Source organism: Callorhinus ursinus, unplaced genomic scaffold, assembly GCF_003265705.2.
Source record: "Callorhinus ursinus isolate GAN/ISIS: 27379988/994484 unplaced genomic scaffold, GSC_fseal_2.0 scaffold59, whole genome shotgun sequence".
NCBI classification, from domain to species: Eukaryota; Metazoa; Chordata; class Mammalia; order Carnivora; family Otariidae; genus Callorhinus; species Callorhinus ursinus.
This window is the reverse complement of record NW_027397121.1, coordinates 1071342-1096812: the sequence shown is the minus strand read 5'-3', so window position 1 is coordinate 1096812 and position 25471 is coordinate 1071342. Positions and strand designations below refer to the sequence as shown.

General features: G+C 49.7%; 1 protein-coding gene across 6 annotated transcripts in view; it reads left to right on the top strand.

Annotated features, from left to right (window-relative positions):
- DAAM2 (dishevelled associated activator of morphogenesis 2) overlaps nt 1-25471 on the top strand; it is a 140040-nt gene that overhangs the window by 33449 nt on the left and 81120 nt on the right. The window contains exons 1-2 of one of the 6 annotated variants that reach the window (XM_073884959.1): nt 7289-7362; nt 7745-7816. The exons of 4 other annotated variants lie outside the window; for them this stretch is intronic. The gene's annotated coding sequence lies outside the window, so the exon portion shown is untranslated. Of the gene's footprint in view, nt 1-7282; nt 7363-7744; nt 7817-25471 lie in introns of those variants that run through there. One more of the 6 variants, XM_073884960.1, reaches the window with a different exon arrangement.

The window sequence follows — 25471 nt, the reverse complement described above, 5'->3', positions numbered from 1 at the left end:
GGTACTCTGGCCCAACCAAGTTGACACGTACAATTAGCCATCACGGCACTCAGCTTCTACTCACAACTCATGGACCAGAATTAGATACGTGACTGCACTCAAACACAAGTGGCCAGGAAGTACAATCTATTTCATGCCTGGAGTGAGGGGTGGGGACCAGTGATATTTGACTAATAACTATCACAAATGTAAACAATGTTACTTGAGAATAAAAGAAAGTTATCACTTCACTTTTTCCTCACTTCAATACATTCTGCTAAAGTCAACCCAGAAATAGTTTTAGACTTCGACCTTTGCACATAGGAAAGGTTAAGGAGATGAGTGGGTTAAGACATGGCCTTGCCTCCAGGGGTACTAAATTTTAAGATTGTTACTGATCACTTTCCTCTGTTTTTCCTTCATTAAGTGTTTTCTGTGTGTGGTATTGCATTCAAATACCATTTGTATGTTGTGTACTTGAAGGGCATCCTGCAAAATAATTTGGTCTTTGTGACTTCCTTTTAGTACAAAGTTGGGTTTTCCTTGGTTAGATCAGAAAGGGCTCAAGTGCCAGCCCTCACTTTGCCAGCATCTCTCTCTCTCTCTGCCTCTGGCAAGTCCCTCCCCAGTCTGTGCCTGATTTTCCTGGTTGTCTGGAGTGGGGGTTGGGCAATGGGATCTCTAAGTTGCCTTCTGGCTCTAACACTCTGTGCACCCTCGGTCCACACCCTCTCCCAGTGATTCCAAAGCCAGTTTGTGGACTGGCTGCCTGGTTGGGTATAGACAGGGCTGCATGACAGAGTTTTCTTCCATAAAAGTGGCAAGATCATTCTGGGTTCTCACTAGAAGCTATGGCCTCATTAGTGCCCTGGTCATGCTACATTCACTTACCCAGAGAGCATGCGTGCTGTACACCAGCTGGGAAGCATCATCTCCAGGTGTTCCCCTGCTCGGCTGATGTGGGAGATTGGGGCAAAGAGATGTTGGGATGGAGTACCGGTAAGCACGGGGAGAGAAGGGGCAGGAGATGGGAATGGTCCGGCTTAGCTGAAAGTGAGGTTGAGGAGCCAGGCCAGCCCTTCAAGGCCATCTGGGCAAACCACAAGGCAGAGTTTCAAGGACCCCAGGCACTACTCGCTTCCTTCCTTCCCATCCCAACGAACTGTTTTGAAGCTCAAATGAGATAGTGTTGAAGGAAGAACCTGGAAAGCTGTATGTGCTCTTCAGACAGTCTTGTTATTATTATTATCATGTAATGCCTTATTCCATGAATATTTTGGTGCTAGGTGCTGGGGATAGAAAAGTGAGCAAAGACACTAACTTAATTAGAATACAGTGTGGTGCCAGCTCTAATAGCATGTTCCAGATGAGCAAAGCTTGTGGGAGCTCAGAGAAAGAAGCAATTAATTCTGCTTGGGGTGGGGGCGGCAGGGTCCACGGGAACAGTGACAAGTAAGCTGGGTCTTGAAGAATGTCAAAGATTTTATGGGAAGAAAAGGAAGTGCCAGGCAGAAGGCATTGCCTGAGCAGGTGTCAGGGTGCTGGGTAGGCTTAGAGAAAGCCCTGGAAGACTGGCCTGGCTGCTGGGGGTGGGGGGGAAGTGAGGGGAAGCTGCTGAGGAGAGTGGTGATCAAATTAGGAAAGTTCTGGAATTACATATGAGGCATTGGCTCTTAACTGAGTTTTGGAAATTACCAAGTTTGAAAACACTTTTTATTTTAGTTTTGGCTGGAAAATAGAAGCAGTTGCTTTTATTTGATCAAAAATCAGCCTATAGATTTATAATGGGCAAAACTGACTTCTATAGATTTACTCACAGCATTGCTGCACCACACCCATCTGTTAATTTCATTGCTTCCCTTCCTCCTAGAATCTATGGGGAGCACTTAAATTGTCCCGCTCTAGTCTTGGTCATTTGAAATATTTGAGTAGGAGGTACGAAGTGGGATCATTATTATTTTTTTCTCTTTATTAAAGAAAAGTATGGAAAATAAAGAAATCTATAAAGATAAGGAAAAGCACAGTAATGCCGCCCTCCAGACAAGTCTGGTGCTACTATTTGGGTAATTCCTTCCAGCGGGCATTTAGGGGGCAGACACCTTATCTCGCATGTTGCTTTTCTATGGCATGAACCTGACTTTGGCAAGTGTCCCACCTGTGATTGATTGCTATCATGATACTCCCATCATCCTTCTAGAGAAAGCTTGGTCGTTGAGTGCTAGTAGAACCACTTCTGCTCAGATCCTAATGTTTCCATTCATAACCTGTGAGATCTCAGCAATTTAGTCTCTCTACGGTTTCCTCATCTATAAAATGGGAGAAATCCTAACATCCTAAACAATAACAATACCTATATCCTCAAATTTGGGGACCAGAGTTCATTTGGGCAAAGCACTTAGGAGACTGCCTTGTCCATAGGAAGTGACTAATAGTTGTTATTGGTTATTGTCCTATCCTATGGGTCAGTTCAGCCCTGAGGGAGGATCCACATGCGGGGAACCTTCCTCTGGAGAAGGGTCTTTCTATGTAAGTGTCACACACATCTGAGAGGGGACAGCCCTGTCAAGTCCTCAGGATTAGGCAAGCACTGAGCCAGGATCCCAGTGCTTGTTCACAACTTTTCCCTGGAGGAAGCTGGTTCATCCTTGCTCACTCCTTCCTGTCTAGCTTTTCCCCACGGGCTCTCTGGGCAGACTGTCCCTTTAAGAAAGGCAGCCACATACTATGGGGCCCTGCCTCCCCTGCTGGGTGCCTTGCTGGGCTGCAGCTGGGACCCTCCTGGGCTGAAATTGAGTGCTGGACCCTCTGGAGAAGGGGGACTGCTTTGAATCAAGTGCACATCTCCCAGGAATCCATGCCGGAGGAAGGACTCCCTGTCATCAGCCCCCATTGTGGCCCCTGCCTCCCACCCCCCAGCCCTGGCTCTGGGACATACAAGGATCATTCTTAAGGGGTGAGCTCAGGATCCCTAAAAAGAAAGTTGGAAACTAGCTGGATAAACTTGGTAAGTGAAAGAAACCCACATTGCACCCTCCTCCTTTCTGCGGATTACAGATTTGGGTTTGAGTTTGGAGATTCTTGCTGGATGGAATCTGATGGGCAAATGAGGGAAGGAGGAGACAGACGTGGGGCTGGGAATCCCAGTGGGTAGTGAGTTTTGGATTGGGGATAGCCTCCGCCTCCTCCTCCCACTGCTTGTCACCCTTGAGTCAGGGAGCTGAGGGTTGACATCTGGAAGTATCTGGAGCCTGGTGGTTGGCAGGGGCAGCGGGGGTGGGGGGGCAGAAATGGTGAAGATCAGGGAGGGGCTGATGTCAGATTTCTCTCTTATTTGGGGAAAACAAAGTGTGGCCAGTGAAGGCTGTTTGCAAAGATGCCCGAGGCCAAATGACACTTGCAGCCTGAGGGTGAAGTGAGTGACCCTGGGATTCTGTCTCAGCAGGGGACTCAAGCCAATTCTTCTTCCTCCTGGGGTTGAGGGGACACACCAGGCTCTGGGCTTGTTCTCCAGGCCCCAAAGAGGTCTGTGTTGGCCCCTTGGACTGGGGCAGCTGTCATGAGCCGCAATAGGTGGTGCTGTAGCAGGAGGACGCAGGTCTGCCAAGGGCAGGGAAGAATGGAGGCCTGTTGTTCTGGAGCCTGGGAACGCCACCCTGGGGGGAGGCTCACGATGCCCTGTGCTCAGTGTGAGAAGCAATGGGGAGAGAGGTCTGTGCAGTGGGCAGAATGGTTCTGAGCTCGCACCGCACCTCTGCAGAGCCAAATGACCAGCCAGTCCCCGCCTGGGCACAGGTGAGCTCCCTAGCCTTGAATGCCAGGTACAGTTTGAAGGGCTGGGCTCTGGGCCCAAGAGTGGCCTCCCATGAAGGAGGTAGGATGTAGTAGCGAGCTTCGCTCCTGTGCTTACCCAAGACCATGAATTCTGGATCAGAGAAGCTCTCTGCTGGATTCTGCTCCAACAGCTCTTTCCTGTGCCCCCACTTGTGCCAGGCTCTAGCTGGGGGTTTATTGAAACAAAAATGGAATGATGGAGTCAGGAGGGTGTGAGGATCGGGAAAGAGGTTTTGAATGTGGGATTAAAGCCGTCTTTGAAAAGTAACAATAACAGTTGCCATTTATTCTGGGTCTTGAGTGTGCCCGTCACTGTGCCAAGGGCTTTATGAGCACCATCGCATTTGGCTCGTGCAGTAATTTTTTGAGTCACGAATATAAGCCTACCTCATTGTATTGCACTTCGTGGATAATTGCAGTTTGTGGCAACCCTATGCGGGGCAGATCGATTGGCGCCATTTCTCCAACAGCATTTGCTCACTCTGTGTCTCTGTGTCACGTTTAAAAAGACTTCACATTTAATTGGCACAATACTTCAAACTTTTATTACATTTGTTACGGTGACCTGCGAATAGTGATTATGACTCACTGAAAGCTCAGAGGATGGGTGGCTGTTTTTAGCAATAAAATATTTTTTATTTAAGGTATGTACATTGTTCTTTTAGACATAATGTTATTGTACACTTAATGGACTACAGTATAGTGCAAACATCACTTTTGTAGGCACTGGGAAGCCACAGAACCTGCTTGACTCGCTGTTTTGCAGTATTTGCTTTGTTGCAGTGGTCTGGGACCCAACCGGCAATATCTTTGAGGTGTGCCTGTAATTGGAGGGATTTTTACAAATGAAGAAACAGAGGCTCAGAGAGGTGCAAGGCCTTGCCTGAGGACACAGGACTGGTTGTGGAATCAGGACGCGAACATCTTTGTTCAATCATTCCTTCGTGCATTTGTTCAGCAAAGTTGAGCTGTTGACCTCTGTTTGCCAACTCTTCTGGTGGGCATCGAAGACATGGATGAGCATAAGACTGGGGAAGGCCCCAGCCGACCTAGCTGCACATCCTGGGTCCTCCACCCCTGCAGAGTCTTTCAGATGAGCCCAGAGACCCTTGAGGGGAGTGTGTTGAGAACTCCACTTGAGAAACTTCTTTTTCTCGAGAAATGTTTCATTTTGTTTTCATTTTAAGAGTAATCTAAAAACTGAATGCATTCATTCTGCATCGTCTGAATAGCTATCAGATAACCTACTACTGGCCTGCGATTTTAGTCCTGAGTTTATGTTTCTGTGCAAGTTGGCACCAAGCGGTTTCCTAAAATGATGGTGTTTAACTTTTACTGCTTTGTTTCTGAAGCTGGGCTCTGCATCATGAGCTTGGAAAGCCCAAAGTGCCAGAGATAAAGAAAGGCTCCATTGATCTAGCACAAGAAGGGAGAGGTGCAGTCGGGGTGACCAGGGGGAGATGGGTCAGCCATCCCCCGCTCCTCGGGGCAGAGCGAGGTGGGCTCAGCTGAGGCAGAGCGGAGGAGGGGTGCTGATCCATGCACAATTGGGGTGGACCCAGGGCAGAGACTGAGAAAGGAGCATGCAAGTCAGGAAAGAGGAAAGACCCCGAATTAGGAACTGGGACCCTCACTTCCGACACAGTGTCTCTGACCTGCAGCACAAGGAAACTCCTCTCTCAGCCTTGGCAGATGGGACAAGTTGTGCTATGGCTAGGAAGGGTGAGTGTGGGGCCTCCCGGGGACACCATGTGGTCTCCTCTCAGAGAGGGGTCTTCTCGGATCTTTCTAGAGTTTCGGACCTTTCCCAGGGTCCAGCTGTTAGGTGAGAAGGCTGAAGGAGCATCCCTGTGACTTGCAGGCACACCGTGCTGGCTTGGTGCCTCAGCTCTTGGATAGGGCTGGGTAACAAGCCCCCTGTGAGGATCACACATCCCACCAGTGCTGGGTGCTGGAGACAAGAGACCCAGGACCCAGACCTCCTGTTCTTCTTCCATCTCCTCTCCCTCCTGCTGCTGAGATTTTGGGTTTGGCCATGAGGTAGCTTGTGGTCACACCTACTTTTGAGTCATGCCCCTGTGTATCTTCACTCTCTGGTTACTGTCCCTCACTTGGATCCTGAGCAGTCATCTGGTCTTCTTCTCTCCAGACCTCTCTGCCCTGTCCATCTTCTGCATTAGGAGCCATCAAATGTTTTCTGTGAGGGTCCCGAGAGTAGCTATTTTGGCTTTGGGGCCCCACAGTCTCTGTTGTCATTACTTCACTCTGGCACCAAAGCAGCCCCAGAAAACATGTAAATGAAGGGGGTTTGCCAATGACACTGGGAGTGGGCCAGATTGGGCCATCCCTGACCTGGATAGAGATAGCTTCTGCTGAAAAACATTTGCTAGTTCCCCATGGCCTGCTGGACCCCTTCACATGACGGGCGCACCGTGTTCTCCATCGCCAGGTGCATCTTCTACACAGAGTCCTTTCAAAGCCCCCAGAAGCTGCACTCTCCAGCCACACTGCCCTGCCTGCCCTTCCTCAAACATGCTCTGTCTTTATGTCTCTATCCTCTGCCTCCACAGCCCCCTGCACCTGGAATGCCCTCCTATCTACTCCTGAGATGTCGAGTCCTTCTGCAGACCAGGTGTTTCTCTTTGTGTCCTACCATGACCCTCCACCCCTCAGCCCTCTCCAACATGCTGAGCTCCTCCTCTGTGACCCTGTCACTTTGTGCTAGCCTTGGGAGTGACCCTCCACGTGCCACACTTCAGTAATTTGTTCCTGCTTATCTCTTCAAGGGCAGGAATCAGTAGGATTTGGCCATCTCCCCCAGCCCCACCGCCAGGCCTGCCGGGCACTAGGCACTCAGGAAACCGTCTTGGCATAAACCCCATGACCTCTCCTTTTCCCCCCAGAGAGTCCCTGCCACAGCAGGTGGCTTTTTTGGGGTTTAGCTGAGCCATTTTGGGAAATCAAGATCTCCTCATGAGTAGGACAATGAAGCTGCCTGTAGCTAAATCCGTCACTGGCCCTGAAACCTGAGCCTGCCCACTCCCTGTGCCCCATGATCGGGTGTCCCAGTTTGTTTTGACATCCTGTGCGGGGCATGAGGGGAGACGGGAAAGATCCAGATTTCAAAGCAAGAATTTTCTCTAGCAGCCGCTGAAGGCCAGGCCCCTGCCAGTGCCTGGGCTCCCATGTTAGCATTTTCAGTTAATTAAGAAAACAAGCCCCGAATCCCTGACAGAGATGGTTTTGCAGATTCAGGAGATAGGGTTCACATCAGCGTGAGGGAGAGGCCTCCCAGCTCCTGCAGGCAGGATGAGCTGGAAGAGGGGAACTCGTGAGCCAGAGAGGACCCTCTGGTGTCTTGTCCATGAGAGAAGGTGCCACGGAAGTCGTGTCATGGGGAGCCAGCTCCAGGTAGGGCCCAGACACAAATCTCTGCTCCTCCTTTCCCTTCCAGGGCATTGTCTGAATGGCTGGACTATGGAGCAAGGCCAGCTGGGTGAGAATCGGAGAGGAAGATCCAAGAGAGTGAAGAAGCGTGTTCTCTAGAACCAGGTTATTCCAACTGCCTGGCTAGTGAGGGGGACAGTGGCGAGAGGTGACCTGGGCATGGTTTCAGGTGGAGCCCAGGTGGCTGACCTGCCAAGGGGAAGTTCTGGTCAGGGATGCTGCTTACCCATGCAGAGCCTTGATGTGAAGTTAAAGAGTGGTGTTCCTCAGCAGGGAAAGTAGACTATTGCTGTAGAAGCAGCTGGCTCACCTCTCCCCTGTCCACACCCTCTGTGTGGTGCCACGAGGTGCTGGGGCTCCACCAACGCCATTCCCTGACATGGGTGTTATTGGGCAGGTGGACTTGGCCTTGGGTCTCTGGGCATTGCAGGGGCACAGGTGCGCACAGTGTGGGTGCTGAGTGTCCAGCCTGCGCATTCTCTTACAGGTGCGCACACCCTTCGCAGTCACAGCCTGAGCACTGCATGCAGCGGTCCCAGCCCCTCGCACTCAGAATGCGGTAAGAGAGAGACCTAGTCCTGCTTGATTGCTACCAAATTGTCTGGCCTTTGTGAACCTCCAGTTTCTAATGGGAAATGGGGACGAGGCTCACAATGTATGTGTGTCCCAAAGGGTAGATATGTTGGGTCCCTATGAGATAAGGCGTATACCGGGCCTGGCTCAGTGAGCCTGGTGTCCTTCCCCATCAGACATCTGTCGTGGCTCAGCTTCTGCCTGCTGGCCAGGTATCTGGTCAGCAGTGGGAAGAAAGGCCTGGGGAGGAAGTGGTTGTAGGGCCAGCTCTCGGGATCTGTTATAACCGGTCCAAAGAACCAACAGTTGGTACAGATGTTTTTTGGCTTTTGAGAGCCTTCTCCTTGTGCCCTTGGGAATTTCTGGACTCCCTGCCTTCTGGAAGACATTGTTGCCTCACTCCTAAGACAGGACACATTCTGTGAGCAGTTAAGACCATGTTGGGAAAGCAAGTCTCTCAAAAGGTGAGCATCTCTGGCATTCACAAGCTAGAGAGAAGTCATTTGGGGTTTGGTGGGGGGGATCTCTCTCTCTCTCTCTGTGTCTTTTTGCATTTCCATCTGAATCCTCAAGCTGTATAGCTGGCATGACCAATAGCTCTTCTTTTCTGGAGAACCAAAATACCGTCTGATCCTCCTAAAATTCCCAAATCCCAGGACACCAGGCAGGTTTGTTTGCTTTCTGCTGCTGCTGCTGCTTTTTCTCACTGGGTCTCAGGAAAGAGCATGCTGACGGCAGGCAGATAGTGATCTTCGCACACAGACTCAGTTTCTAGAACTTCAACTTGGCAGATCAGAACATTTTTGACAGACTGTTGGGAGCACTTTCTCTTATTTAAACAGTGTTTCTAAGTATTCTCCAGGCTCCAGAGGGAAAATTTGAGGTAAAGACCAGAAGTTGTGAATTTGCTTCTGGAATATTAGGGAACACCATCCAAAGAGAGGCCCTTGCAGGACTCACAATATTTAGGGAAATGTTCATCAATGCATCTTGGCTAAGAATTTTGGAGGTTTTGCTTTGTTTTTAATTACACTTTTGTAGTTGTTGTTTCTACTGTGGACCTTCAGGAGAAAGCACTTAAGGGGAAGCCAAGAACCAAAGCAGGGTGTGTCTGCCATTGTCCTCTAGCGGGAAAGGAGAGTTCTGTGCTGGGAATTTGGGGTTGGGGTTCTAGACATGGTCTGTCATGAGTTTGTTCTGGGGCAAGTGGCCTTACCTCTCGAGCTTCAGTTTTCTTCCCTATAAAATGGTTTTGGTAAGGATAGCCACCCCCACTGTCAACATCCTGTGCCTCCCAACAGCTGTGTGGGAGACACCTGCGGGGCACGTCAGAGAAAAGCTGGGGCTGAGTTCATTCACACACAGGCGGTGGGAGTGTTGTCATTCAGGAGCAGAGTGGGGTGGTCTGCCTCAGAGTCAGATTTTTGCATCTAAGCTTATGGAATGGTGCTTGGTCGCTCTGGAGGACAGTGGCCCTCGCACCTTGGCTCTCTGAGTGGGGGTCTAACAAGGTAGCCCTGCGCCTGATGGGATGTGGGTGTTGTCCCAGGGCTGCTGAGCTGCTTCTGTCTCTGTGTATAGTGTGCTTCCCCTTGACCTCCTTGGTCTGGAAATGGATTCTCTTAATGGACCAAAGGGGAATTTGGAAAATCCCAAACTCAGTTTCAGAATCCAAGGAGGGTAGTCCCCTTCATGACCAAGCGCTGGACCATGTCTGCATGCCCCACCTCTCACAGCCTGTGTTTAAACTCTTGCCCTTCCCTCTGCCTGGAGGTTGGTACCTGGTGAATACCTAGCCATCCTTCAAGATGTAGTTCAAGCACCACCAACTCTGAGTTCCTGAGTTCCTCCAACCCCTCTCCCCCCACCCCAGTTTCAGGGAGGTGAGGTTCTCCCTCATCTCTGGCCCTGAAGACCTGCCCCGGATGTACCACTTAGCACAGAATGTGAAAACCACTATTTTCCCTGTCTCTCCCTGGACTATGAGCTTCCAGGATGCAGGGATTCTGATAGGGCCAACTGTGCATTCCCAGTCCCAGTGTCAGGGTCTAGCACATAGTAAGTCCTCATTAAATATAGGCCGAGTGAAAAGTGAGGGCATTCTGGGCTCTTCGCCATCTCCCACTGAGAAGGAATCAAGAGGGGCTGGTGTTTGGGCAGTTGGCCCAGGGACCAGCCCCATGGTGGTATCTGAGCCGAGCACTCTAGTTGGTGTCTCCTCGTTGTGTGCCTTCCACGGCGGGGCTGGGGATCAGTGTGTGCACAGATGCGCGGCACGCCCACTGCTGGGTGTGGGGGGCAGCACCACGTGTTCTGTAGCGACCCAGGTGTGGACATGAGCGCCAGCTGCCTGCCCTTTCTGGCTTTTGTCCTCATTGGCATGTAGTTCTCATAGCTATGCCCATAGGCTTTTGGAGGGAGTGTGACCGTGTGGGGAAGCTGGTGGCACTTTGGGACACAGACCCCACTGTCTGTGCCCAGGAGGGACACCTGTGTTGGAGGCTAAGAAGGTGCCTTGTTTGCACCAGTTAGAGAGTTGCAGCATGTGAGAGATTCCACAACAGAATTTTTGTGAATACCAGTGAGATAGGAAGGGAGTGAGGGCTCTTCCGGGTCAGTAGTGATCTTACCTTCAGGGAGTTTATTTACTCACTGGTCCATTCAGGTACATTTGCCAAGTGCCTCCCGTGTGCGTGTCTGTCACTGTTCCAAGTTCTGAGGATGCAGACTGACCATGTCCCTGCCTCGAAGGGCTTACTTTCTTTCTTTTTTCCTTTTAATTTAAATTCAATTTAGTTAACATATACTGTATTAGTTTCAGAAGTAAAATTTAGTGATCCATCAGTTGCATAGAACACCCAGTGCTCATTACATCACGTGCCCTCTTTAATGCCCATCACCCAGTTACCCCATCCCCTCACCGACCTCCCCTCTAGCAACCCTCAGTTTGTTTCCTAGAGTTAAGAGTCTCTTATGGTTTGCCTCCTTCTCTGTTTTTATCTTATTTTATTTTTCCTTCCCTTCCCTATGTTCATCTGTTTTTTTTTCTTAAATTCCATATATGAGTAAAATCATATGATATTTGTCTTTCTCTGACTGACTTATTTCACTCAGCATAATACCCTCTAGTTTCATCCACATCGTTGCAAATGGCAAGATTTCATTCTTTTTGATGGCTGAGTGATATTCCATTGTGTGTGTGTGTGTGTGTGTGTGTGTGTGTGTGTACCACATCTTCTTTATCCATTCATCTATTGATGGACATCCGGGCTCTCTCCATAATTTGGTTATTGTGAGCATTGCTGCTATAAACATTGGGATGCATATGCCCCTTTCAATCACGATGTTTGTATCTTTGGGTAAATACCTAGTAATGCAATTGCTGGGTCATAGGGTAGTTCTATTTTTAACTTTTTAGGAGCCTCCATACTGTTTTCCAGAGTATCAGCAAGATTTTATTTATTTATTTGAGAGCGTGAGAGAGTGGGGGTAGGAGCAGAGGGAGAGGGACAAGCAGACTCTGCACTGAGCGTAGAGCCTGAGGTGGGGCTCGATCCCACACCCTGAGATCATGACCTGAGCTGAAATCAAGAGTCAAACACTTAACTAAATGAGCCACCCAAGCGTCCCTTGGAGAGCTTATTTTCTAGTGAAAATCTCTGAAGACTGAGGGGATGGGAGTTAAGGCCACCATCACTCTGGAGAGTGTCCCCTGCAGATTCCGAGCCAATGCCCTGGTGAAGGATGTTGTTTCTTCATCCATTAGCTCCTATATTCTCCCCCAAGATGCTGCCTACCAGACCGCTGTGGTATCACCCTTCCCACATTCCTGGCTTTGCCTCCTTCCTCAGGTTGAGTTAGAGACCCCTCACCTATTCATATACCATGCCCTGTGTAGCTCTACCCTGCATGCTACCCCTCCCTGACCTGCTCACCACTTGTAACCCCTTCCCTGCCTGAGAGCGCTTTTGATGAGCAGGTCTGTTTTATTCCCCACCATATCCCCCAGTGGGCCGCACTTGGCACAGGGTGGAACTTCTGTATGTGATTGTGGAATGAATGAATCCAGGGGACGGAGGCTGGGTTCCACTTACCCATCTTCACCATCCATGCTAAGCTTGTGTGTCTGTTTTTATTTCTTCCTGGGTCAGTTGTCAGAAGGATGGACACTAGGGGAAGTTGCTGGAAAGCTGGGGAATTGTGAGAAATGGGAAAAGCAGGAAACCCCTGGTGGAAACCGTCTCTTCACAGTGTCCCCTCCATGATTTTGCCTTTGAACACACTCCCTCCTGCAGGCTGGGCAGGCAGGTGGGCTGCAGGGCTCACAGAGCTGGGCTCTGAATTTCGTGCCCTCCTTGTGCTAAGGCCTGTGTCTTCTTCTTTGTGTGTGTGTGGAGACCAGGCAGTGCTGAGGGCCAGACTTGCCCCTACAGCCCTCGGGTTCAGTCAGCACAGCTGGGCCGGCGGGAGAATAGGCCACCCGGGAATGGCTGGGAAGCAAGTCCAGGCCTTGGGCCCACCTCCCCCAAGGCCAGGATGTAGCGTGGGACCCAGGCGGGTGGAGGTTCCCACCGCTCAGCTCCTGCACTGGCTCCCAGATGCTGCAGGCCCAGGCCGTGCCTCTCAGCAGCAGGGGGTGGGGAAAGACTCCAGCTGCCTGGGTCAAGACCCCATATCAGGACCAGGGCAGTGCCTCAGACACCCACCTCTGACATTTATCCTTCACCTGGATGGCTGCCAGTGGTCCTGCCAGCCAGCCTTGCCTCTCATGGGGGGAAGCGAGTCTGGAATTAACCACTGCAGGCCCTGTCCGAGTCAGGCCGAGACTGTCCTCCCAGATTGGCCAGCACCCATCTGTCATATACCCAGGGCTGGAGTGGGCATAGTCACAAATAGTACCTCATTTAATCCTCACATCAGTTTGGGGATATGTGCACCTTCCCCATTTTCCAGATGAGTAAACTGAGGCATGTGGAGTTCCATGATCTGCCTAAGGTGATAAGTTAGTAAAGTTTCATAGGAATTCCTTCTTTATTACAAAGACCTATGTGCTAGGTGGTGATTCTAGGCCCTGTGGATATAGCAATGGATGATGAACAAAAATGTCTCAAGGACAGAGAGATAATAAAAGAGTAGTAGAATTTCACAAGGTAGTAAGTCTATGCGGAAAATGGGAGGGAGAAGGGTTATTTCAAATGGTCATGGAAAACCTCCTTGAGAAAATGTGCAGTTGTTGATGCTGACACAGTGCTCACCAGGGGCCAGGCACTCCCTCATCACCATAGACCAGTCCACTATTTAACCCCCACAGTAACCTTTTGAAGCATGGGGCTGTGATTCTCATTCTCAGAGGGGGACACTGAGGCACAGGGAACTTGCCAGAGATGACAGCAGATGAGAAGCAGTGCTGGGATCTGTGCTCAGGCTGCCTGACTCCCCAGCTCTGGCTCCGGACCACGGCCAGGGGGCAGGTGGGGAGGGGAGGAGCCCTGTAGCCCCTACCTCACAGACCAGGGGGTACAGAGGAAAGGGCAGAGTAGAGGAAGGGTTCATTAGCGGTAAACCTGGGTGAAAGGGGAGGGTTTGAGTCGTTTGCAGAGAATAAGAACAGGAGAAGGGAAATACTCTGGTGAGGGGTAAGGCCCAAAGGCTGCACCTTGCCCTTCTCCTCCCCTCCCTGCCCCTCGCCTCCAGCCAGCCACCCTCAGCCCTGCTAGGACTTGGATCTGACACAAGTAGGGCTGTTTTTGCTCTTGCCCTCCTCTTCCCTTCCTCTGTGTCAACCTGAGAATAACTTACTTTGTTGATGATGATGATGATGATAGCAGCTAATACTGGCCAAAGCCTTACTGAAATGGGAGGTGAAAATATATACAACACCCGCGTGCAGGGAAAACCAATTATTTCCTGTAATCAGTCGCTTGCCATAAAAATCTTAGCTTGATTAATAAAGGTACTTTAGCCTGTTCTGATGTGACACCATGGCTCACGGTCCAGTGAGATCCCAATTTGGACTCCCTGGGAAGGTGTCTCCCTGTGGGGCCACAGGGTCCCTGCTGATCTCCCCTGATGTGTTCTGTGTCCCCTCTGCATCTGGAGCTCCTGTGCTGAAATCCACTGAGGGGGCCACGTCTGATCTTGTCCCCGGGGCTTTTGAAGGGGGACCTGGAGCCTGCTGCTGAAGCTTTGGCTTCCTCAGTCTCCCTGGCTCTCCTGGGACCCCCACCTGTCCCTGGAGGGCTTGAGTGTCCAGCTCTTCTCTGGATGTGGGGACTCTAGATAGGTGGGCCTGAGGGCAGCCCCTGGTCCATGCAAAACTTCCTATGTTGCTCTTAGCCCTGCTGAAGGGTAGGCTTGTCCAAGGGGCATGCATTTCCCTGCTCTGGGATTCTCTTGAGTCACTGCGTCATTTCTAATGATGTCCCTCTCCCCACCCCGCTGGTGGGGAAGGGAGTAGTGAAATCTTGGCCATTGACTTCATTTCCCTCCCAGTCCTAGAAAGGTTTCTTCTCAATTCCTGACTGGAGAAAACAGCATTACCTCTTGGCAGCCATTTCTAACTCTGTTGACCTTTGTGTTCTGGGGGCTCTCTGTGTGTTCTTTGCCTGGTGGAAAGAAGGTTGTAGCTTAGCTCTGATATTAGAAGTGTACAAGAGAAAGGAAAGGGAAAAATATGAAACACCTGGATTTCCCAGGGGCAAAATATATTAGGAAATATTTTAAATATTTTCCCTGTAAAATACTGTGGATCAGACATGCAGTATTATTCCTGAATTGTCAGTTACTCCTCATGACTATGTTACAGGGTATGTCCTGTCATATTCTCTTTGTACAGATGAAAAAGTGAGACTCAGAGAAGTTAACTTTCCCAAGGTCTTATAGCTAGTTAGCGACAGAGCCAAGTTTGGAAGGTAAAATTCTAGATTCTCAGCTCCATCCTATCCCTAAGGTCTTTGCTGCGTCTCAGAAAGGAGTCTTGGGGCCAGGTTCTTCAGCCAGCACTCAATGAAATAAAATGTAGCCCCTTGAATAATTGATAAAATCCCCAGAGAAAGGGGGATTGGCTTCAGTCCACTCAATCAGGGGTAAATATCAGGGCAGACCCTTCGAATCAGAGGAAATCTCAGTTCACGTTAGCAAGGGGGGTTCGGGCTTCTGATTCTCTCCTGTTCCTATGCACATAAAAACCTATATCTTTCTGTTCTCCTTCAGTCTTGACACGAACAAGGATTTTCACTACCTGTTTGGATCCCTGTGCTTGACCAAAGTGTGGGGTGACAACCTCCTCCCCACTCTGCTTCCTGAGTTAAAAAGGCCTTTGACTTGCAGCTGAGCTCCTTCTTTGCAGAGCCTGGGACAGTTCCAACTCTCAGGCCTCCAGTCTGCTGAATCCCTTGCCCTTTTCAGGCTGCTAGGAGCTGGTTCCCAGCTAGCAAGGACGGTAGTGCCACATTTGAAAACTCCGCTCTGGCCTTTGTTTGCACTGGAGTTGAAAGACCAAGGCGGGTATCTGGGCATCACTTAAAAATAGCCAGGGAAAATAGTTTCTTGCTCTATAAATTTAGCTTTTGTTACATAAGTAGTCCTTCGTATTATAACGTTGACTCTAAGTAAAAAGAGGGAGAAAATCTACCCATGATCACAACATTTGCACATGGATTCATTTTTCCAAAAGCCCCAGTGTCCTGGACATTCAGAGATGGAGGGGCAAGGAAAGGATGGGAGCAAAGTCAGTGGGAAGTGATTTAGATGGCCTGAAATGCAATTTAGCCAATGCACAGGCTCAATTTCAGACTTACTCTTCTCTTGATTGTCTCCTCCAGGAAGCCTCCCCTGGTATCCTCCTTGTCAACAACTGGGATGTATTAGATGCCTTTTTCTGCTCACATCACAATGTCTTGCTTGAGTGTCCCATATTGTGTTATGACTGTTTAAGTGTCTGGCTCTCCCACTAGACTTGGATCTCTAGGTGTTCAGGAATATATCTTATTCTTCTCTGTATCTCCAGTGCCTGGGACATCCAAGCAGGTCAATTAAGTTAAGTTGCCAGATAGAGGGGTCAGGGCAGTTACTGAAGAAGACCTGCACTGAGGCTCAGACAAATTTCTAAAATCTATAGGATGGAGAGCAACATGGAACCATGAGGTGTGTTATCCATGTCTGATATGGGCGTGTTTTCTTTGGTGTGTTTTGTGTGTGTGAGAGAGAGAGGAGGAAGATTTTGCACACCCCACAAGGAGCTGGGAGGCCTCTTCTCACATTGGAAGAGGGGATTGAAGAGCGTGAGCATGAACTTGAAGAGCATGACAAAGGGCCCCATTTTCTCCTTCTGACCACATGAGCTCCAGACCTAGTGCTCTCTTCCTCAGCCCACAGCGGGGCAAGGACTGTGCCTTCACCTTGGAATCCCCACTGTCTGGCATGGTACCTGGTCATGGAGTAGGTGTGCGGTGAATCCCTGTGGAATGGATGGAAGGAATGGGTGTATATACGGAGGGAGAATCTTACAATCCTGTGGGAAGTTCGGGGAGATGAGCACGAAGTCTGGTTATGAGAGAGGGAAGGGGCATGGGTTGGCAGAGATGGTGGAAGCAGCTTCATGGTTGGATGAAGGGAGGCAGGCCGTTGGGGTTCCTGTTGGTTTGGATACTTTTTTTTATTTTTATTTTTTAGAGAGAGAGAGACCACGAGTGGTGGTGAGGGGCAGAGGGAGAAGCAGGCTCCCCGCTGAGCAGGGAGCCCGATGTGGTAATTGATCCCAGGACCCTGTGATCATGACCTGAGCCAAAAGCAGACGCTTAACAGACTGAGCCACCCAAGTGCCCTGGTTTGGATACTTCTACCCAGATGCTGACTCGGGACGGCCATCTCTTGGGGGAGAGGAGGACTGGGGGGCTGTGGGAAGTCCTACAAAGACACAGGCCTAGAGAGAGCATTTTCCCCCTTTTATTTTGCTTCTTCCCTTCCAGCACAAGAATCGGACACATTGCTAAGATTCCTTGAGTCCCTAGGGCAGGGGTGGGGGTGCAGTGGGGGGGGGGGCAGTTCTAACGAATGAGCCTGGACAGAGGCATGTGGAATATGGCCCAGAGAGATGGGGGTGAGGGGTGGAGTAAATCGTGAGTTTGGAGAGAAGAAAGTTCTATTCTGGGTGCCTTTGAATTCTGTGCACTGGCTTAAGCTCCATTTCTGGCCCCCCTCCCTGCATCCTCTAAGCCTTGGCTCACTCTCTCCTTGGTGTTCTGCCTCTTGGTATTCTTGCCTGCATCCAAAACCTCCTCCCAGTCTTTTCGAAGGAGCCATCCCTACATAACAATATCTACAAATAATAATTAACATCTATGGTTTATCCCCATTCCTACCATAGGCCATGCACCTCCCGAATAGCTTTGTGTGTCCCCTGTAAGTCCCTAAGAAACACATGAGGTCATTACTTCTGGGATGTCTGTGTGACAAACGAAGAAACTGAACCTCAGAGAGGTTTGGGTGAGTCAGGCAAGGTCATCCTGCTAGTTGGTGACAAAGCCATGGCTGGAGACCAAAACGGCCTATGTCTTCTCTTCCCACAGCTACACAGCCCTCCCTCTGAATCAGACTCGTGGGGGGTGGGGCTCAGTGAGCTGCATTTTAACAAGCCCCCCACGAGATTCTAGAACTGCTGCTTTAGCTGATTTGATCCAAACTGGCTGAAAGCCCCCAAGTCCACCAATATTTGGAGAAAGCAGATCCATTCACTGCCATTACTCATCCTTATAGTTCTGTCTGCTGGCTTGGGGCATATAGGGCAAGATGTTCCTGAGCCCTTGTTTCCCTGGTTGTGAGATAGGAACAATCCAACCCTTAGAGGGGATATCTCTAGCTTCTCGTTTCTAGGAGAGGATCTCCCCGGGGTGGTTACATAATCCTGTTGGCACCCCAGCATCACCTGGGACACTTTTGTAAGACATCAGTGCCTGGCTCCCTCCGAAGACCAGGCCAGCATCTCTGGGGTGGGGGTGAGGGCATGAGTGGTTCTCCTGTGCAGGGGCAGAAGGCAGGGGACAGCCCTGGCTGTTCACTCTCAGACCTCATGCTCTCCATCACTTCCTCGAGGGAAGAGGTGAGGCATCTCTAACCAGTGCCTCTAGAAGAAGGTATGAGCTGGACCTGCCAATACTTCTGCCCCTTTCTGGGCTCTGCTGCCTGCAGGGTGGGTGCTTCTGACCAGTTCTGGGAGATGAGGTCAGCAGCCACTCCTATGGGAGGTCCACGGTCAACCCTCTATGCCAGTGAGTGGACCTAGGAGCTGGCCTCACTGCGTGGAATATTAGGCAGTCCATTTGACCAGAGATACAAAGCCGCATACTTGGACGGCTTTATCCAAGCATGGCTGATACTGTGACCTCCATTTGTCAGCTTCATGCATCAGTTTTTCAAATGGTCGTGAGCTCGAGCAAGACGAGGCAGGTTTTATCCAACACCATGTATTCGACAGAGTTAGTATCGAATTTAATGAACTGGCCTGAACAAGCCAGCTGGTTAGTTAGTGGTCAGTAAACATTTGTTGCATCTGAATCAAAGCCAAGCCCCCTCTGAGCACCACTACACCTCCCCGGGGACTGACCTCCCAGCCTCAAACCACCTCCACCACCAAGCCCTCTCATGCCTGACAGTTAACTCCTTAAACCCCACTTCACTGGAATGAGTTAATGCCACCGGCTCTCAGTAGGGACTCGCCAAGGATCTACTGCACCTAAGAGAAGAGCAAATGATTTAGAATTGGCTCCACCTTTTTATTCACAAGTTCCCAGGTAATGGGATGCCCCTGGTCTAGAGGCACATTTTGAGATCACCCAAGTTAAATGAAAACAAAAAGTGGGTGAGCTCTGGCTTTCGGGAATGCCCTGGGGCAGTTGGCTGCGTGAGAGAGACACCTCTTGAACCAGCTGTCCTCCAGTGTTTTTGCAAATTAGAATCACCTAGGGAGACTTACAAATGCCAGAGCTGATAGGGTCCCTACTGGTCCAGTTTTCTCAGGACTGAGAGGCCCCCTGTGATGTGGGACTTTAATTACTAAAACCAGGATAATCTGGGGTAAAGCGGGATGAGCGCTCACCCTAGTGGCTCCCCGGCACCCACCCAGAGATTCTGTTTTAGTTGGTTCTGTCTGGGATCCGGGCGTTGATAGTTTCCAGTGGGCCCTGTGATTCTACTATACAGTGAGGTGTGGGGAGACCCTGGAGGATTTGATCACAGCTCGGGAGAGAAGGGGTGAATTGTGAAGAAGTTTGGTACAGATGCTGATGTAAGAGGAGGTAAGAGAACCTAGAGAGAATTACACTACTTGCATCCCCGTCACTCGGGAAGCTTGTTAGAATGCAGATTCCTGGGTCCTTGCTGACTCAAACTCCGAGAGCGGGGCCCTGGAACATGCATTTTTGCTAAGCCCCTTAGGGTGGGCTGTCATTGGAGATCTGCTCAGGGTGGGCAAAGTAAGAGCTAAATTGAGGGAAGAGAGATGAGAACCCAAGATGTGCTCCTAACAGGGAGCCTGTTGGCGGTTTTGGCCTGAGGCCAAGAAGAGGGTGTGAGCAGGGCGCGGGTGGAGTCCTGAGGAAAGGGCTCAGGCTCAGGCTTAGCCTGGGCTGGGATCAAACCAAACCGGTAAAGAAAGGGTGGTGGTGCCTTGAAGAACCGGTTCCAAGCTTAGAGCATGTACCAGCTTACTGAGTGAGCGCGAGGCGAGGTCAATGCTGCCGGCCAGACATGCAGGACTGGGACGCTCACCCCGACTCTGTGGCCACACGGCCGCACCCTGTGTGTCTGACTGCACCTGAGAGTCCCCATAGCAGAGCAAAGGGCTCATGCAGGAAGCATTTCTAGGTAGACTCGACTGGGCATTATTGAGAGTGATTTAATTTATTAAGTAGAAGAGAGAACAGTGTGTGTTCAGGGAAGAACAGAGGCTCTGGACAAATGGTCAAAACCTACCTCTGATCCTGGCTCAGTGGATTATGTGCTTGTAACCTTGGGCAGGTCTCTTGACTTCTCAGAGACTTCCCCCCGCCCCGCCACACCGCAATTGCCTCCTCTGTAAAATCAGGATGCGAATATCTACTTTCCAAGGGTTTGTTGTGATACCTGAGATAATGCATATAAAATGCTGGCATGCAGCAGTGCTCAAGACAAAGGAAGAGTTAAGAATGATTCTGTTGTTTTGGACCTCAGGACTGTGGTGTCCTTCACAGCAAGAAGCCAGGGTGGCCTGAAGGGAGATGAAGTCCCTTTGAGAGGAAGTTGGTGGGATTGTGTGAGCACATCCAAACAGAGATGTGGGGAGCTGGACATATGGAGGCGGAGACTGGGGAGAGGTGGGTTTGTGGGTGACCATCACCGAATTAGTCTGAAATGCAAGGACATGTAAGGTTTGTTTGGAGGGAGAAAGGCTAAGAGAGAAGGATGGAGATCTGAGATATGAGCCTGCTGTGTGTCAGGCTCTATGTGGGTTCCTGATAAACTGTGTGGCACTGTCCCTGATCCAAAGAAGGTCACAGCCCAGTGACAGTGACCGTAGCTCAGGAAGCAATAGCAGGTCTGTCCGATGTTTGATGGTGGGAGAGACGCAGGATGCCAGGGAGGGGTGCCTAAACCACACCTGTGGGGAAGGGAGTACGGCTTGCCCTGTGAGTGGCCAGGAGGCTGGGGAGGGCCAGAGAGAAACTGCTCCAGACAGGGGGAAGCAGCTGGTTGAAATCAGAGGCATGACAGCAGCCTGGAGCGTGGGGCCAATTGTCAGCATTTGTGTTCTGAAACACCAGGAGGAGGGAGAGTGGGTTAGAGGGCCTCTGGAGGGGTGACAGGATGGAAGGAAGAGGTACCCAGAACTGCAGTTCCAAGGGGAGGTGGGTCATGGGCCTCCAACACTGGGCACTAAGGGGGCAGATGAGGTGCCCTGCTGGGTCAATAAAGCCCCCTTGGTGGAGAGAATCAGGGCAGAGCTTGCAGGGATGTCAAGGTCAAAGAAAGGTGGTTTAGAAATGGGAGAGTCCACACAAAGACTGCTCCTGGGGCTTGTCGCTGTTGGGAGGGATGGCTTGGCTTCTGGAACCTTAAGTCCTGGAGCCAGGGTCTCCGTTTCCCTGGAGGAAACCTCCCATTCCTCAAAGCATAGAGGGGAAAGATATCTTTTATGCCTTTTATGCAACATGCCTTTTGTCTGCAGGAAGGAGGGGGGAAAACAGCCACAAACAGAAATGAAAATGTCCTGCGTTTTGTCGGGGAATGCTAAGATGTGATTTCACCATGCAGGTTTATAAAGGAGCATGTCTTTGCCTCTGGCTGAGTGTCACTTGAGACACCTCTTGAGGGTGTCTGGCCAAGGTCTGGATGTCTTTGACCTCCAGTGGACTCCAGAAGAGAAAGGATCAAAGTACCTGAGTTTATTGGGTTTGCTATGAAGATTTGCTCTTGGGGAATTCATAACTTTCTCTTCTTTTTCTGCCCCACTTCCACCCACTGTTATTAGATGTCTTTACATCCGGGAGAGGACCTACAACATACGTGGCACTGTACCAAGAACCATTCCTGTGGGGCTTAGAGCCTAGATAAGGGGAAAAGTTCATTGGTGTGAAAAATTTAAGTTAACACAAGAAATCAAATAACATGGGGTGCCATGAAGTGATATATGATGAAGTGTCCTATAAACAGAGAGAAGAGTGCCCAAAATGTGTTTTGGAGAATTCCAGTAGGTTAGGATGATCAGGAAGCCTGCCCGAAGAAGGTAGGATCTGCAGGGGGGGTGGGGAGAGGAGGGAGGGGAAGCAGAGACAGGCATGGGGACAATGGGATGGGGGAAATATTGTGAGCCCAAATGGAGAATGAGCAGAGTCGGAACTAACGCAGTCTCTTGCATGGAGTATTTATCCCATTGCAGACAGACATACAATCTTTGTGTATGTGTAATATAATATCACACTGATATGTCTTATGATAGGGACAAGAATTCAGGAAATACTGCCATTTATTTAAATCCATCCACTCTTATCAAGTTCCTGCTGTGCATGCTGAAAGGGCCCCGTGGGGGGAATTGGGGACACAAGCGGAAATGTCCATGCTCTCTGGGAATTTCAATCCCGTGAGCACTGGTGCATTTAAGGAGGAGAAGGACCGCGTGGTTGGAAGCCAGGGGACGTGGTGGAGTGGAGAGGTGAGGCAGGACACAGAGGAGAGATGCGGCGAGGAACAATCTGGCAGTTACTGAGTTGCCCATCAAGGCCATTTGGGCAGGAAGCCACTCCAGATTAAAGTAACTCATCTCTGTTCCGTCCTGACCATTCAGGGACTGTGGGTAACATTTTTGGAAACACAGGGAGTGGCTGGCTGGGCTGCTCTTCCTGGGAAAGTCTCCCTGAGCTGGCTGCCAGAGAAGATGGGCAAGGCCAGCTGCATGATTTGCGGGGCCCAGTGCAAAATGGAAATGCAAGGCTCCTTGTTCAAAAATTATCAAAGATTCAGGACGACAACAGGAGAGCCATAAGGCAAGCGGGGGGCGCTTCTGAGAGTGCCCAGCTCACATGCCCAAGAGGTTGACCCAGAGGAGGGGACAGCCTGGACCCTTCTGTGACTCAGTGTGTGTGGTAAGACAATGGGCCGGGTTGCTGTCTGTGGCCGGGGGACAGGGTTTCTCTGTACTAGCAGTGCTGTGTTGTCCCCTGAGAGTAGGTATGGGGTGATGGGGAAGGGACGGGGCGCCTCGGGAGGCCGCCATGGCTGTGGGGGTGCCGACTGTTTACACACCCCGCCATCTCTGTACCTCAGGAGGGCTGTGTCTGAGTTCTGGAATCGACCAAACTGAGACTCCCATGTTTTACAAACTTTACGAACTTGGGCAAGTTGCTAACTTTCTCTAAGCCCTAATTTCCCTATAGGTAAAAATGCAGATCACAATATCATCTTTGCAGGATAATTAAGTAAAAATAAATGTGTAAGTTGGAGCCCAACCTAATTTTTAATGAACATTAGTATCCTTCTTTCTAGAAACATATTTAATATCTATCTTGTAAAAGTGTGGCGCATGGAATGGTTTGGGGATATATTTCAAACAGCAGGGGCAGAGGGAGTGTATACCCTATTATAATATATCCCCAAAGGAAACCCAGTTACATCTGCTAGACACACACATACGCACAAACACATATACACAGATACACGTGTACACATGGATGCATGTATGCACACACCTGGGGCAGAATCAAAACTGGAATGAGATGGTGTGTGACAGGAAAGAGCCCCACTCTGGGAGTCATCCCCTCTTAGCCTTGAACCTCAGGGTCCTCCTTCATCAAAAATCCTGACCTCACTGGGTTGTCTTGAGATGAAATGAGATGATGAATGTGAATGTTTGGTCTCTGGTCCCTGGCAGGTGCAAGCATCTTTTGGATGGGTCTCTCCTCCCAGGCCATAGTGCGGTGCACGGGGAACTGAAGACAAGATACTGCATTCCCCACAGTAAGACTTCCTGACTGTCAGGCTTGGGTAGCTCCTTATAAACTAAGGGGGCTGATTTTCAGTGGTATTGCTGTTTCCTCTGCTTATGTACTTTGGGAAACTAACTGGGTCTTCTCTCTGCTCAGACTTGAAAGTCAGTAGAATCCAATGTATTTGTTTCCTGGGGATGAACACATATATACACACACCAGAAATACACATATATAGATAAAGACATACCCCACACATATCACACATAACCATCCCACACAGCCACCTCTGCATCACAGAGTCAAACCCTTTCACACACTCACACACATTAATTTCTTCTCTCTCTTTCTTCTTTGGTCAGTTCTGGGCCTTTCCTATACCTGCTTGTGTAGTAGGAGGTATAGGTATCTCCCTCTTCCCACCCTACTCAATCCACATCCCTCCCAATCCCTTGTCCTGAAAACTCCATGTCATGGCCACTGTTCTCAACCCCCCTCAGCGTCTCTTCTGCTTCTAACAAATTCCAGGACTGTAACCTAGGCTTCGAGTGCCCTATTTTTAACCCACCCAGAGGCCCTGGGCTGCTGTCAGCTCAGCCCTATCCCCAGAGACTTCATGGAATCAGGTTTGTGCTTGTTTGTGTTTCCCTGGGTTTCTAACCCCCTCCTCACTTGGCTCCTGAGAGACCCTCAGCTTGTCCTGCTTTCATGGTCTGAGCTCTGAACCTTAGCCACCACTATGAGCAGCCTGCAGCCGGGAGACGAAGAGGGAACAGAATTTGAGGGCCTGTGATGTACCCAGTGCTGTGTGGACACATAATATGTGCCCTTCCATGTGGTGCTCACGGTGGGGTTCGGCATCCATGTGCCCACAGGGAAATGAGGTTTTTAGGGACAAAGTAATGTAGCCACAGGCTTAATGAAAGTATATACTCTTTACAGTACCACTACCCTGCCTCCTAAAAGATGAGACGATATCAGCTGAGGTTTGGGCCTGGGTCTGGGGATTCCTTGTTCCAATCCCCCACCCCTCGGGTTTTTCCTAGAATTTTTACAGAAGCATATAATATTAATAACCTTCTAGAGAGTAACCAGCTGTAGTGGCCAGGGCCCTTGGTGGTTTGGTGGTGTGAGGTTATAAATGGACTTGTTTTGTTTGTTTTTCATAACTTTATTGAGGTAAATTGACATACAATAATCTTATGTAATTAAAGTACATAATTTGATATGTTTTAACCTATGTATACACCTCTGAATCCCCTACCACAATCAAGATTGTGGACATGTTCATCATCCCCAAAAGTTCCATTATGCCCTTTTAAAATCCATCCCTTCCCTGCCTACCTTCCACTGCCTCCGTAGGCAACCACCCATCTGCTTTTAGTCACTATGGATTAGTTTACATTTTCTCAAGCTTTAGATAAACAGAATTGTACAGTATGAATCCTTTTTGCCTCTGTTTTTTTTTCACTTAGCATAATTATGTTGAGCTCTATCCACATGTAGCATGTATCAATAGTTTTTTTTCCTTTTTAATGCTGAATAGTATTCTATTATATGGATAACTATACACTTTGTTTATGGATTCACCTGTTGATGGGCACTTGGGCGCCTCCAGTTTGGAGCTATTACAGATAAAGCTGCCATGAACATTCATGAATAAGACTTTATATGGGCATATGCTTCCATTTCTCTTGGATAAATACCCCGGATTGGAACAACCGGGTCATATGGAGGCGTATGTTTAAATTTTTAAAGAAATGGCCAAACCGTTTGATGCAAGAGTTCCAGTTCTTCCATGTCCTTGCGGGCCTGTAGGGTGTACAGATTTCAAGGCTTGGTTGGTATGGAATTTGTGAGTCCCACCAAATGGCTAAACCTAATATTTAAAGCAGGTGGCTTTCAGTTTAGACTGGGAACTCTGAGGGATGCTAAACCGAGGCATGCAGATTGAGGTGCTCCCGGAGACATTAGTCAAGAACTGTTTGTAGGATGCTGAGAAGGGGGAGACATGCGGGGTCGGCACTGGGCCCAGCATGAGACTACATGGGATTGGATCAGGTCTGGAGTGTGGTGTTTGGGAATGAAACACATGTACTCGAGGCATTTTGGAAAAGTGGTGGCAAGAATCATTAATGGGATAGGGCATTAGGGATGGAAGAGAAGAGCAGTGGAAGGAGACCCTG